This window comes from Neomonachus schauinslandi, chromosome 4, assembly GCF_002201575.2.
Source record: "Neomonachus schauinslandi chromosome 4, ASM220157v2, whole genome shotgun sequence".
NCBI classification, from domain to species: Eukaryota; Metazoa; Chordata; class Mammalia; order Carnivora; family Phocidae; genus Neomonachus; species Neomonachus schauinslandi.
Window position 1 is genome coordinate 157,138,491 of NC_058406.1, and position 14,481 is coordinate 157,152,971.

Here is a 14,481-nt window from a genome sequence, read left to right on the forward strand (position 1 = left end):
AATCTTCAAAGAGCTGGGATTATAAGGATCCATTGTACCAGTGGAGTGGTTGGACTTAGGAGAAGAAAGATTATCCTGACAACAAATGAAGAGAACTGAGGATTCTCAACTGGGTCTTTCTGACTGCTGAGTCACTATACACATACTAGCATACTAAATAAACTCTTCAATACTGTTGCAGGTTGGCTTTCAGGACTAATTTTCTGTCATTTCCTCTCTTCCCAAGCACCTTACCCCAATCACTAGTCCATGTGTCTGTGTAACGTCCCTGCCTCCTTCTGAAAATAACTTATTACAACTCCTGCTATAACAACTAAGAATCCTAAAGAAAATATTTCCATGGTTTCTTTCCTACTTCTTTCTTCCAGCTAAGAGAACTGTTCCCATGAGCTTTCACCCATGGGCTCTGGGTTGCTAATGAGAGATGGAAATCTTACTTTTTTTAAAGATTTTTCATTTATTTGTTAGAGCGAGAGAGCGAGCGAGCATGCGTGCGTGCATGAGCTGGGGGAAGGGTCAGAAGGAGAAGGAGAAGCAGACTCCTGGCCCAGCAGGGAGTCCTAAGCAGGGCTTGATCCCAGGACCCTAGGATCATGACCTGAGCTGAAGACAGACACTTAAATGACTGAGCCTCCCAGGCACCCTGAGATGAAAATATCCTTAAAGGAGATCTTGGCCTTCATTCCTGAGGCCAGATTTGGTTTTGTTTATGAACCACCTCATTGCTCACCCCATATATCAAGAGTTGACAAAGACCAATTTAAAAATTAAGGATCTCAAAATCTTTACCTCCTGTGCAAAAACTAAGGGTCCTTCCTACTAGATCTAAAGAATGACAGGTGGAAATAAAGGTAGGACTTTGTGGGGATGTGATGCCCTGCCCCACCACCTTCAAGCACCCCCTCTCCCACCCAGGGCCATAGGATTCAAGGCTCAGAGAGGGTGGACTGGAACCTGCTTCTGGTTTGAGATCTTAGAGTGTAGCAGTGCCTGTTGCCCCACACCACTGAGTTCATGGTGGGTGAGTTGAGGAGCTGAAAATGGAAACAATGTATTGGAGCATCAGAGTTCAGAGACTGCCCTGTCCCTCATCCCCAAACTGAGTTTTTCAGTGCTTCAGAGAATTTAAAGGGGACTGGAGTTCCCCTGAGCCTGATGGGTGAGAAAAATTGACAAGTGTTTCCAGGCCTGTTGCCAGATGACCATGACTAGTAGTAGGATGCAATGCGAGGGTATGTAGTTTACCCCATAGATCATTGGGAAACTTGGTTGGAATTTCAATAGACCCCAAAAGCCAGGGAGAAGGGAAGAAGTGGAGTCCTTTACACAGAATGCTAAGGTCAGTGTTCACCTGTGGAGCAAAGAAATGGGACAAAGACTCACCAGCCAACACTAGAATCTCTCTGGTTTAGGACTATAGAGTCAACTCAGGAACTGGGTGAAAGAGAAAACCCAAAAGCATGTGAAGGGGTTATGAATTATAACAAGACTATAACCATAGACCTGAACTGCCTGAGTATTTGGGCTGGACTGAGAATTGATCTAAAATTGGCCTGTTTTCCACCAGCAGAAATGAGGCTATAGAGCTGGTCAATTCCAATTATAGAGAAGAAGGCTATGTATTTATGCATTCAAGCATGTACTTAAAATGCATGTAGATTCCAACAGGGTTATAGTAATTTACACATTTATTAACTTTAAAATTAGAAATATATAGGCATCTAAAGATGAAACTTGACCTCCATCTCTACATTGTTGGATTTTGTAAGATAGGAAAACTTCCTAGAAAAACAATAACTAAATCTCGTATATAATGATGGGTTAAATATTCTGCTAGATTTTATGTAAAAATCAATTACTATTTGAATAGAATATTTAAATGATCAAATCCTTGTTGATTAGTTAATTAAGTATTTTCTTTGGTGTTTTCTGAACTTGGATTAATTTGTGTTTCAGTGAAGTTTACTTGATATTGTCTAAGTTAGAGGTTGGTAAACTATGGCCTGTGGGCAAAATTGGGCCTGTTATCTGTTTCTGAAAATAAAGTTTTATTGGAATACAACCACACCCATTTGTTTATATATTGTCTATAGTCTCTGTTGTAACAGACCATTTGGCTTGCAAAGCCTAGAGTAATTATTATCTGACTTTTTACAGCAAAAGTTTGCCAAGCCCTAAACTAAGGCTTAATCAAGGCAAGAGTATTTGTGGTCTTATCTTTACAATACTAAGTAGAGTCCATTTTTATTTCCCTCTGAGCATATTAAGGTCTTATTTCATTAAGGCATGGTGCTTTCCAAACATAATGCTTGGAACACTGCAAGGAAAGAATCTTTAAAGATCTTGTCCTTTACAAAATGGGGCATCACATAGAACATTACTCTTAGGACTCAAGCTGACATTTATAGATGCATAAATGCAGTATTTAATATGTCATAAAAACTTAAGTACTTGCTAGAGTAGCTGGAAAAGAATAGACTGTTTTGTGAGAAGAGGTCTGTGAAGAACTCTCCTGAATCACTTTCTCTTTTAATCCCATATACTACCATTCTCATGTTGCAAAATGGATCTTCTGCCCTTCAGAATTAGTTTGCACAGAGAGAGTTTAAGGTTAGACCAAGTGGACATTAGGATGTACTGACAGGGAAAACCTCCCATGCCTTCCCATGAAAGGACTCATTATCTTACAAAGATTAAGTGCATGTTGCAAATTCTACATGTAATGCTTGATAGCCTATTGATTACCCTTTATCTATCTAAACTTATATTCTTGAAAAGCCTCTCGTTGCGGTTGGATCAATTCTTCTTGTCTGCTTTCTATGTTATTCCTATTTCCCACTTCAAATTGTAGGCTGTACTATATAGGACTCAAAATACTCTTGTAAGAAATTGTGTGGATTGAATACTGGAGGTCCATCTCTGGGTATAGGCTCTGGAAGTCACAGTGTTTTAGACTGGACAGGATTGAAATAATTATCAGTGCTTCAGAAATAAAACCTTGTATTCATTTTGGAAAAGACAATATTTGAAATAATGGAAAAAATGAAACTCATCCATAATGCTTGCCCACTTCCCACAGGTACTGATTTTACAATTTTTGTGTATAAATCTTTTCACAATTTTTTCTATGGACACATCATTTGTATTATAATCTTACTAGGAATATTTTTCCATATTAGAACAACTAGCACCTTTGGTGTTTGTTTTATATGTCACAAAATTTATGTAAAGCATTACTGTATTACTTGACTCTTGAGTTGTTTCCAGGTGTTCATTATTATTCATAATTCTGTGAGAAATGAACATGCCTGAGTACTTGATCAAATACTTCTTTAGGCTAAATATTGAGTGGCAGAATTACAAGATCAAAAGATCTGAACATTTTTGATGCTTTGGGTGCCTAATTACCATATTGACCTCTAAAATGGTTTTACCATTTCACATTCTCTGTGGAAGTGTACAAGAGTGCCCTTTTCCCCAAACTGTCACCATTACCAGTTTACCTAATCTAGTGACTTCCAAAATTTTCTTGACTATGACCCAAGAGTAAGAAAACTATTTTATATTGTGACTTAGAACACACACCTTCATATACATATAATAAATACATAAACATATTTAAAACAAAAATCTCAAAATAATACACTGACAGTATGAAGTACATTCAGTTTTTTATCCTATTCCATTTCATTTAAAAAAATGCTGGCTGAGACCCACTAACTTGATTTTAATGAATGATAAATTAAGCTGGAAGAAATGTTGAAGTTTTAGGGTGAAAGAAATAGGACCTAAAAAGCTTTCTTACCAGCCAGAGCAAGTCTGTAACAAGATGAAATTTGACGGAGATATTGGGAGGCTCCTCAGTCACCACCAACACCACCACCTGTGTCCAGGGTTCCTTCCATATGATGCTCTGCTGACCTCATTTACTAAAAATCTTTTGAACTTTCTTAAGATTTGAGCTCTCGATTCATCATCAAATTTGATTTATTCCCTTTAATATACTCCCTGGCCTCTTAAACTCTGTAATGATGGTGACCCAGAAATTGAGCATCATTCCTCAATGCTCTCACTTTGCAGCACTCACCTTCAGATTAAGTTGAGTAACCCCTCTTTGTCCTTAAAATTATCTGGAACCATTTTTCTCAAATTGTCATTCTGCCTCTGACCCTGCCATCCATCCTTCCACACTGTTCCCTCCCTGTAAGTCCTAATAATCTTCATAGAATCTTCTCTCCTGGCTTCCTCTTTCCTTAGAATGACTTCAAGACACTCTTCAAACCCTGAATCAAATGGACTTGTGTTTGGCTTATCATATGTGCTTGGGCATTTCTGAATTGTAGGAAAGGACCTAGGTTTCTCCTTTCCCCACCGCTACCATTCCCATGAAGACCTTCTTTAAAATGGATTTTACTGGCTAAATGGCAGAGTCTTCAAACCATGACTTCTTTCTTGATCCTCAGAACGTATTCTGTACCACTTGCAGAATTCAAGGATATTGCCCATTAGTTTTCCACTCAATAATGCCAGTGGTTTTCAAACTGTGGTCTGGAAGCTGAGGAATTTCATAAAGACCTTTATTCATTGCCTTGGGAAGGAGGGAGCCAGAAGGACAAGTTAGGAAGGGGTGAGCTCCAAACCCATTCGATGAAGCTGTCACATTGTTAATATTTTTATATGCCAGGTTTTCTTGTAAAATCCACATTTTAAACCCTCTACCGGTAACTTCCATAGAATTTCCAATTCTAAGAGACAATGCTAAGAAAATTAATTACAAAAAAATTAAATACTTCTTTAAAATTCAGCAAGCAATATTAAACAGTATTAAAAAGACACCAAGTTCTGGGCGCCTGGGTGGCTCAGTTGGTAAAGCAACTGCCTTTGGCTCAGGTCATGATCCTGGAGTCCTGGGATCGAGACCCACGTCGGGCTCCCTGCTCAGCTGGGGGTCTGCTTCTCCCTCTGACTCTCTTCCCTCTCGTGCTCTCTGTCTCTCATTCTCTCTCTCTCTCGAATAAATAAATAAAATCTTAAAAAAAAAAAAAAGACACCAAGTTCCATTAGAGTATTTATATTGCTCTTTTAACTCTCACATGGGTGAGCAAGTGAGTGAGTGGTGTAGTCTCTGAATGATCCAATGAAGATTTCCCCTGGCACATCTTGATGGCATAATTTTGAATTTTACCCGGGCAGAGAATAATCCAGATGTTTTCCTTTTTGGTACCTACCATTTCCTACTACAACATAAAACAGTGTAATTGGCTCTAAACTTCAACTTGTCCTTTATCCTATGCTATTTACCTGCCAAATAAACAAAAATTCATTGCATCGTCTCCAAACAATCCCTTTCAACTTTGTACTGGCCTCTCCCATCCGCGTTGGGACACTAAGGCTGTTTTCAGCTTTGTTGTCCACGATGGTCCTACAGAGCCAGTACCAAACCTGTAAGCATAAAATCCTAACCCTGATGGCTTCTTAGAAGCTGGGTTATATGGAGGCTAGGAGTGAAGCTCTGAACACAGAATGCCTGAGTTCAAATCCTGATACTGCCACTGCCTAGAAGTGGGTCTTGGGGCTAGTTAGATTTTTCTGTGTTTCACTTTGCTTATCTGTAAAAGACATTTGATAAATATAATACTTAGCACATAGGGATATTATGAGGATAACATACACTTAAGGCACTTAGAAAAGTGCCTGGGGCATAGTAACTTCTCAAGAAAAGTTGATTTTATTATTCCCACATAACTTTAATCCACTCTGATCTAAGTTAAGATTTAGATTTTGGTGTAAATGAAGGCTACAGGTCCGTACTGCTATATCAAAATAGAAAAGTATGAAAATGAAATACACACATGTGGAAATATTTTTCTATTCATTTCTTAATACATGTTAATGTATGAAAGTAAAGAGGAGTCAATTTGGTGTACTGTCTAGCTTTAAAAATCATACCAACTTCTCAGATATTTTTGAATCCGACATATTCTAAATACATCAAACATTTTAACAAAAGAAATTCTCTTTTTGATGAAATAAATGGCTTTTTACAATAACTGGTTTCTTTACCTTGTCCCCACTTTCCTTCTTCCTCCACTGTCACTGCTAATGGCTTCTTAAGGGAGCCTAGCACAAAGTGTTTTCACAGGTAGGAGTATAAAAAGTGCAGAAGCATGGTGAACTGGAAGGAAACCTTGAGATCATGTGATCCAAGCAGCCACATTTGCTAGGACTTCTGGCTCCTAGATATGAGAGGTGTCAATACAAGGCAATTCTATTCTCAGTGGCCCAGGGAACTCGTAAAATCCTGTGACAGAGATCTGAAAAATATTTTGGTCCTGATTCTTACCTGGTATGTGGTCAATGATGTTAGTAAATTGAATCCTGATAAGACCATTTCTGCATCATAAGCTGATTCATGGACTGGTCTGTGTCCTCCATTGATCACAGACTCTTGATGAAACAAGAGGGGACATGTTAACTGCCATATTTCAGTTTATGGTCTTCAACTCTATATGACTATATGATAACACTGTTTCTATTTATCATGATGAAGTAGGTACAGATATTGAATCCTGAGATTTGGCTCTTTTTTTAATTTTTATTTTAATTCCAGTATAATTAACATGCGGTCTTATTAGTTTCAGGTGTACAACAGTGATTCAATTCTATATTAGTGCTCATCAAGATAAGTGTACTCTCAATCCCTTCAACTGTTTCATCCATCCCCACTTACCTCCCCTCTGGTAACCACCAGTTCTTTATATTTAAGAGTGTTTTCTTTAAAAAAAAAGGGGGGCTTCTTATTGGTCTTTTAAAATTTGTTTTGTTTCTTAAATTCCACATATGAATGAAATCATATGGTATTTGTCTTTCTCTGACTTCTCTCACTTAGCATTATGCTCCCTAGATCCATCCATGTTGTGAATGGCAAGATTTCATTCTTTTTTTATGGCTGAATAATACTCCATTGTATATAAGTACCGCATCTTCTTTATCCATTCATCTATAGATGGATACTTGGGTTGTCTCCAAAATTTGGCTATTGTAAGTAATGGTGCAATAAACAAAAGGGTAAACACTAATTCAAAGTGTTTTCATTATCTTTGGGTAAATAGCCAGTAGTGGGATTACTCGATCATGTGGTAATTCTGTTTTTAATATTTTGAGGAACCTCCATACTGTTTTCCGTGGTGGCTGCACCAATTAGCATTTCTACCAACAGTGCGTGAGGGTTCCTTTTTCTCCACATCCTTGCCAACACTTGCTGTTTTTTGTGTTTTTGATTTTAACCATTCTGACAGGTATAAAGTGATGTCTCATTATGGTTTTGATTTCCATTTCCCTGATGAGTGATAATGAGCATCTTTTCATGTGTCTGTTGGCCATCTGGATCTTTTTCTTTGGAAAAACACCTATTCATCTGCCCATTTTTAAATCCAATTGCTTGTGTTTTGGTGTTGAGCAAATGATTCTTGTCTCATGAAAGAAAGATAAAAATGTAACTTTCTCGGAATTTGAGAGCCCAACTTCTCAGAAAGCTATTAAATCCTTTCTGTGTAAAGTTCATTATCTGGGCCATCCATTTATAATTAACAGTGATAGCCAAAGCATGAGTAGGGTTGGCTCAGCTTCTACCAGGGTCCTACTGAATTTAGTTGAGGAGTGAGTTTTTAGATGAGGCGAGATGCCTTTCCTTTTTCTATTTCCCCACCTCATAGTTTTCTTCTACTTTCTCCATCTCTTTCACAGCTTTTTTTTTTTTTGCCTGTGCTTTTTTTCTTCTATTCTCACTCCCCACTATCTACAAAGCATGTTATTGGGAGAATGGGGTAAAATAAGCACCACTCACACAAGCCAAAATGGTAGGATATAAAACGAAATGGTACATAAAATCATCCATGGGAATTGTACCATTTAGGTCATATTTGTCTTGTAGTTATTTTTAAAATGCCCATTTTAATCAGGAAAAGTCTAAAAGTAAACAATGGTAGAGAAGATGTCTATTACCACACCAGATTGTGTACTTCATTCACCTAATTGTTCTTTGTTTCTGCCATTATTCCTTTTGTTTCTGTTTTAAACAGTTCTCTCATAATTTTATGCTTCTGACAATATCATCTTTTTTGTTCTTTCATTCATATTAATTTCTCCATGATTTTTAATTTTTCCAAATAAAAGCAGTAATAGCAGATATCAAGAAATATCTTTAATAAAATTTTTGTTAAAAATTAATGCTTAATATCTACTAGGCTATGAACAGCATAGGCAGGGTTTGTGTCTCCAGCATCTGGAACATTACCTGATGTATGGTAGGTGCTTAGTTGCGCTTGCTGAATATATTGAATACTAATATATTTTTAACTTTTTATTTTGGGATAATTTTAGATTTATAGGAAAGGTGCAAATATGGAGCATTCCCATATACCTTCACCCTGCTTCCCAGGCTAATATTAACGTATCACAAAACCTTGGTTCATTTGTCAGAACCAAGAAATTAACACTGATACTATGCTATTAACTAAACTACAGACTTTATTCACATATCACCAGTTTTTCCACTAGTGCCCTTTTGTCCTCTTCCAAGATTGAATTCCTGATACCATCTGGCATTTTGTACTCATGTTATTTTAGTCTTTTCTAATATTGGATACTAATTTAAAATTTACTTTTTAGGACTTTACTTTCAGTACTTTGTCACGTTAAATGGTATGGGACACTCAGAAGATATGTGAATATGTAGAAATAAACAATCACTTTTCAGTGACTCCAATTTTGCCTAGCATCAGTGTGGTATAAGAAAATGTATCTGATTTAAATTTCAAGATCTGGAAAAGGAAAATTTTCCCTGACCTCTCTTGACCTTTCAAATTCCCTTTATTTTAAAATGTAGCTCTCTTTATTGGCTTTTGTAATACAGTGAAGGTTTATTTCTTAGCATTGATAATCCCAACTCTACTCAATTGGTAAGGTTAACACAGGTTTCTGGGGAAAAATATTTTACAATTTTATTATTGTAAGCAAATTAAATTCCAAAGGAAAGACTTTTAGAAAAGGGTTGGGTTTTTGGAGTCAGTCTTCAGATTTTTTTTTGTGTGTGTGTGTGGTAATCCCAGTAGGATTTTAAAAAATTGCTAGACAGACTTCTATCTTGATTATTGCTTTATATGCTATTTTTTCCCAACTTTTTAGTTACAGCCTCCTGTGCCCATTTAATTATAGTAGTGTGCTGTCCAAAATTTTTGCCTTTTCTCCATGAAATAAAATACCCAGTGTTTTTCTAAACCATATAGTAAGTAATGGTAAATTTAAAAAACTAAATGGTATTACCCAACCAAATCTAGCATAATCCTTGGCCCAAACCATGCATTCAAAAGAGATTTATTGAAAAGTTGAAATCTTAGAAGCAGAGAGTAGAATGGTGGTTGCCGGGGACTAGGGTGTGGGAGAAATGGGATGTTAAAGGGTAGAGACTTTCAGTTATAAAGAAAAATTCTGGGGGCCTAATGTGGAGCATAGTGAGGATAGTTAACAATATATCATATACTTGGTATTTTCTAAGAGTAGATCTAAGCGTTCGCACCACAAAAAGAAAGGCAACTGTGTGAGGTGGTATGTGTTAGCTCGATGGGGGTAGTTATTTCGCAATGTACATGTATATCAAATTGTCATGTTGTACACCTTCGATACATACAACTTCTAATGTTTCAGATCTACCTCAGTAAAGTTGGGGATAAAATGAAAAAGAAGCTTGTTGATGGATTCAATACTAGGAGGCCTGAATGGGGGTAGAGGGAAAGTCTTCCCTAGAGCTCTTTAACTCAGTCTAAATCCCTGCCTGCCATCTTGAGGACACAGTGAGAATTGCACCTGATTCTGTCTAACCCATGCCTGCTCATGTTAAGAGCAAGGCCATTTATTGAATCAAGGAGATTGTGGTTTTTAAAAGGGACATGAATTGAGACCATTATTCAGATGATTAACATGAAAAGGAGTTCCCACCTGAAATGTGCCAATTATTGAAATGATTTCAAGCAAAATTACCAGAAAACGGTCTGTCCTGTACTTAATCTAGGTAGAGTGGAGGAACATGAAGAAAGTATGATGTTTTTCTTCAGTAAACATGGGTCAAATGTTATTTTATTCAGGTAGTTTGTTTAGGTTTCTTGAAGTGTCTGATGCTTAAGTTGGAAACAAAAAAGGACTCTTGATAATAAAGGACCACTGAGGGAAGAAGATCTGGCAGAGAAACAAAAGGCTGTTTTGCAAGTGGTCAGTGCATGCATCACCCTTGGCATTTTTACCATATAATCATAGAAGATGAGCATAATGGGGTGGGCTGTGTTTGTGGCCAAATAATTCTACCCCACCATGAATCTATCCCACTCTCTGAATTTTATTCCCTTACAGAATCTTTTCAGTATGCACAGGGAACAGCCCCTTTGTCTACATTCACCATTGATTAGATCTGGTGTCACTCCAAACCTCCAAAGTGTCTGGCACATAACAGGTGCTTCGTGGGAGTCGTGATGTGGGACCCACACCTTATCTGTCACGGTCCTTTGTGGGATGACTGCCTCCTTAGCATTTTTATCCTCTCACAACCCGCTGTCTCTTTGAAACGTCATGGGTGTCTCTCTGTAACACTAATTTCAAGTCTATTGTGTTGTTCAGCCTACTGCCCTTCATCTCTCCATCCCCTCTCTTATTTGCCTTTTCTGCCTTATCCTTTCACACGTCTCTAATGCCAAAAACATAGCTGTCTTTTCTTCATTGTGCATTGCTAGCCAGATAATGAGAATACTCACATCATTAAGGACACATTTTCCACAGGAGGATTTTAATGGGCATTAAATCTCACACATTGTGAGATTGACACCATGATTACAGTGTAGTATCAGGAGTAGCACATCCGAAGAAGAACCACTTCTGTGCAGGTAGCTTCCTCAGTATGGTGTGGACTGTCAAAAGTTAGGGAGATTTTCTCACTAGGTGAGTATCTTTAGCTATTTTGCCTTTGCTCTGGTGGTATCAATTCCTAAATGATAGTGCCCAGATCTGTGTAAATGCGGAGCCTGCAAATCTCTACACAATCTGTTCAAAGCTAAAGTCCCTTAAAAGTGGCAAACAGGCTGTGTAAGAGTAACTATGGGCCAGGCATTGTTCTGAGTGCTTTACGTGTAGTAACTCATTGTATCCTTATGACAGCCCTATGAGGGAAAACTACATCTCAGTTTTAGAAATGAGAAAACTAGGAAAAGTTTGCAAAATACTTCTCCCTCCATAGCTTCCAAAGGCATCCTCCAAAGCAGGTACCCACGTACAAAACTTCAAGTTATAGAGTCAGGATTTGGACATAAGCAACGGGGCTCTAGAATCTGTCCTCCCAAGCATTACTGTGGATTATCAGGATGCCTGCTGCCAGTAAACACCCCCAGGGGAGAGGGCAAGGGGAGTACTTCATTGCCGTGAGAATGATCTCATATGCTCCAGAAACCTGCAGTTAATTCAGCATGCTAACACTGAAAGAATGAATGTTAGACATCAGGAAGTAGTTTAAAGGTAGTGAACATCAACCACAGCACCGAGTCTGGGTCTCAAGGAGAATGTTCTCATGTTTCTGTGGAAAATATTTCAGCTGAATAGAGCTCTCCTCACTGAAACACAAACAATCAGGTGAAAGGAGCCTTGGATTTAGGGAAAGATTCTAAAGAATGAGAACATTTTTTTGGGGTTGTAGAAAAAAAAAATCAGACTTCCAAAAATTGTTTAAAACACAAAAGTAAATTTTATAACACCTGCTTTGGGTTTTTAATAAAACATAGAAAAAATTCTATAAATATATATATCACAAACAAATGTGATTAGAAATAAGAAAAGGGGACTTGTATGCAGGTAAAAAATAAGAAAAACCTTGTTGCACAAAGTTAAATAATGTATGATTTATAGCTTTAATAGAAACAGTGAAGGGCATAATCAATTGTTCAAACATTCTTTCAAACTTTAAAAAAGTTCCTGATCAGAAAAAAATGAAGAGTAATAAAAATCAAATATACGAGAGCATAAAGGTTTACTGACCTAAGAAAGACCAGTTGTAAATAAAAGAGACACCAAATAGCAAGCAAAATTGAGAAGAAAACCCCTAGACATAGCCTGATGAATTGTTTTTGAATTTCAGAGAAAGAAAGCACTCTATTTAAATGTCAGATGGGGAAGAAAAAAAGCAAAATAGAAGCAAACCAGGGTTATTACAAATGAAAAACTGAGGTGCTAGGCTGGCTCAATTGGAAGAACATGCGACTCTTGATGTTGGGGTCATGACTTTGAGCCCCATGATGGGTGTAGAGATTACTAAAAAAATTTTTTAAAAATTTAAAAAATAAAAAAAAATATTTTAAACAACAAATGAAATGAAACTGGTTTTATACTTTACAACACAGCTCTAAGGATAAAATGTTTATGCACTACTAGAAAAAATCATGATCTCAGTTTTCTTTTTTTAAAAATATTTTTTATCAAAGTAATCTGACATAATTAAATTTAAGGTGTACAGCATGTTAATACATTTATATATTGTAACATGATTGCTATTGTTATGATAACTAAAACCTCCATTTTTATAATTTCTTTTTAGTGGTTGGAATAATTCCATTCTAGCCTCTTATCAAATTTTATGATTACAACATAATATTATTGTCTATATTCACTATACTGTGCCTTAAATCTTTAGGACTTATTTACTACTAATTTCATGTTTACACCCTTAAACATCTGTCTGCCCTTGCCACCCATCCCCTGGTAACCACCATTTTGCTCTGTTTTTACGAGTTTGGCTGTTTTAGATTCCACATATAAGTACTTGTCTTTCTGTCTGACTTTTCTCACTGAGCATAATGTGCTCAAGGTCCATCCACGTTGTCAAAAATGGCAGAATGTCCTTCCTTCTCATGGCTGGATAACATTCCATTTTTTGTTTGTGTGTGTGTGTGTGTGTGTGTGTGTGTATCAATGGGCACTTAAGTTGTTTCCATATCTTGTCTATTGTGAATAATGCTGCAATAAATATGGGAATACATATGTCTTCAATATCCTGTTTTCATTTCCTTTGGGTATATATTTCAATTACTTTTAGAATTGCTGGATCATATTGTAGGTCTATTTTTAATTTTTTGAGAAACCACCATATTGTTTTCTATAGTGGCTGAAACAATTTATATTCTAACCAACAGTGACAAGAGTTGCCTTTTCTCCACATCCTTGCCAATACTTATCTCTTGTCTTTTTTTTTTTTAAAGATTTTATTTATTTATTTGACAGAGAGACACAGCTAGAGAGGGAACACAAGCAGGGGGAGTGGGAGAGGGAAAAGCAGGGGGAGTGGGAGAGGGAAAAGCAGGCTTCCCGCGGAGCAGGGAGCCCAATGTAGGGCTCGATCCCAGGACCCTGAGATCATGACCTGAGCTGAAGGCAGACGCTTAACGACTGAGCCACCCAGGCACCTCTCTTGTCTTTTTTTTTTTTTTTTTAAAGATTTATTTTAGAAAGCAAAAGAGAGCATGCATGCGAGTGGGAGGAGGGGCAGAGGGAGAAAGAGAGGGAGAATCTCAAGCAGACTCCCTGCTGAGTGTGGAGCCCAACACAGGGCTCGATCTCACAATCCTGAGATCATGACCTGAGCTAAAATCAAGAGTCTGATGCCTAACGACTGAGCCACCCTAGGCACTGCTTATCTCCAATCTTCTTGATGATAGTTTTTCTAACAGGTGCGAGGTGACAGCTCCTTGCGACTTTGATTTACATTTCCCTGATGATGAGTGATATTGAACATCTTTTCATTTACATGTTGGCTCTTTGGATGTCTCTTTTGGAAAAGTGTCTATTTAGTTCGTCTGCCCATTTAAATCAGTTTTTTTTCTTACTAAGTTGCAGGAGTTATATATTTTGGATATTAACCCCTTATCCAATATATGGTTTACAAAAATTTTCTCCCATTCTATAGGTTGACTTTTCATTTGTTACTCGTTTCTTTTGCTATGCAAAAGACTTTAAGTTTGATGTAGTCCTCTTTGATTTTTGCTTTTTTTATTTGTGCTTTTGGTGTCCTGTCAAAAACATCATTGCTAAGATGTATATCCAGGAGCTTCTTCCTTGTGTTTTCCTCTAGGAGTTTTATGGGATCAGGTCTTCTGTTTGAATCTTTGATTCATTGTGAGTTAATTTTTGTGAGTGGTGTAGGGTAAGGGGCTCACTTCCATTGTTCTGCATGTGTTTATCCAGTTTTCACAACACCATTTGTTGAAGAGACTGTCTTTTCCTCACTGGGTATTCTTGGCTCCCTTGTTGAATATTAGTTGACCATATATGGGGGCAGATAATTCTGGGCTCTCTATCCTGTTCAATTGGTCTGCGTATCCATTCTTATGCCAGTTTCCTACTATTTTCTGTTTTTGTGTTTTAAAAACTAGAGCGTTTTAGTATAGTTTGAAA